General features: G+C 35.7%; 1 pseudogene; it reads left to right on the top strand.

The window, feature by feature from the left end:
- The first annotated feature begins 667 nt into the window (after nucleotides 1–667).
- LOC124516651 (uncharacterized) lies at nucleotides 668–835 on the top strand (annotated as a pseudogene).
- Nucleotides 836–1160: the final 325 nt, after the last annotated feature.

Here is a 1160-nt window from a genome sequence, read left to right as displayed (position 1 = left end):
TATTCAAGACCTTTGCAATATAAGAGAGAGATTGGGCTTATTTCCACTGAGACCAAAGACGGGAGAGTTTTAGATAGAGGTATGAGCTAGCTGAAAAGTAGAAGGGGACATTAGTGGAGAGGCTGGTCAATGTTACGAGACCATCTGTGTTTACCAATAAGCAATTATTGAATTTAGACTACTACCCTCCCACAGAGAATGGGAGAAATGGGCACTATCTTTTTTTGATGATTGCATTTTAAAGGGATGGCTTCCAGGTCCTTGAGAAACCAACATTCCTGGGTTGTAAAACCGGCATGAGTCTGGAAGAAGATCCATGTGTCAAAGGGACAGAGAAATAATTTATAATTGCAAGTTTTCCAAAATAAATGCCCTTAAGAAATGAAAGATTAGGGATGTAAAGTCAATTAAGAAATCTGTCTAAAGTTTAGGTAAGCTGAGGGACACACCAGGGCTGTTCCTGTTCTGTGAATCTGAACAGGCCATTTGCCCTCTCATGACCAGGATAAAGAGGGCACTTGGTTACAGGGTTTCCATTAAAACTTCTCATGCTAAAAGTCTGTGTTTCAAAGACTGATATTTAGCCACTGTGCACTATTTGTTGCCTCAATAATTTTTTTTCAAGATTGAAATAATTTTGAAATTGTTTTTAAATACCCTCTGGATTATCGCTTCTCGGCCTTTTGGCTAAGATCAAGTGTAGTAAATACCCTCTGGATCTCCCTGAGACTTGCACACCTTTCTGAAATGCAGGCAGGATCTTGCTCCAATACTAAGGAATGTGATATTGTTAAATATTTTGAATATCACTTCTTTATGTTACAGTATACTTTACAGTTAGCCAGAAAAGGACTCTAGTGAAAAACATGGCATTTTCAAAAAAAGGAATTCCTAAGACTTCAGTATGTTGTATATCTCTAAGAATCTTAATAGCCGCTTAATCCTTTATACTTATAAAAAGTCCCTGATATTCTATATTTGTTTTCTAGATGTTGAAATTGTTTCCTTTATGTTCAATTATAACCTATTGATTTTAGCCCTGTGCAAAATAAAATGTTCAGGAGACCACAAATGAATCAAATTATTAACTTTCTTTTAAGATTTCTCAGTCTACTAAAAGACTTTTCTACCAAAATGATAAGAGATTGCATGATTAATTC

This window comes from Lynx rufus, unplaced genomic scaffold (genome assembly GCF_022079265.1).
Source record: "Lynx rufus isolate CCGP_SWC_20201006 ecotype Redwood Valley unplaced genomic scaffold, mLynRuf1.p SCAF_2, whole genome shotgun sequence".
In the NCBI taxonomy this organism is placed as follows: Eukaryota; Metazoa; Chordata; class Mammalia; order Carnivora; family Felidae; genus Lynx; species Lynx rufus.
This window is presented reverse-complemented; position numbering and strand designations above follow the sequence as displayed.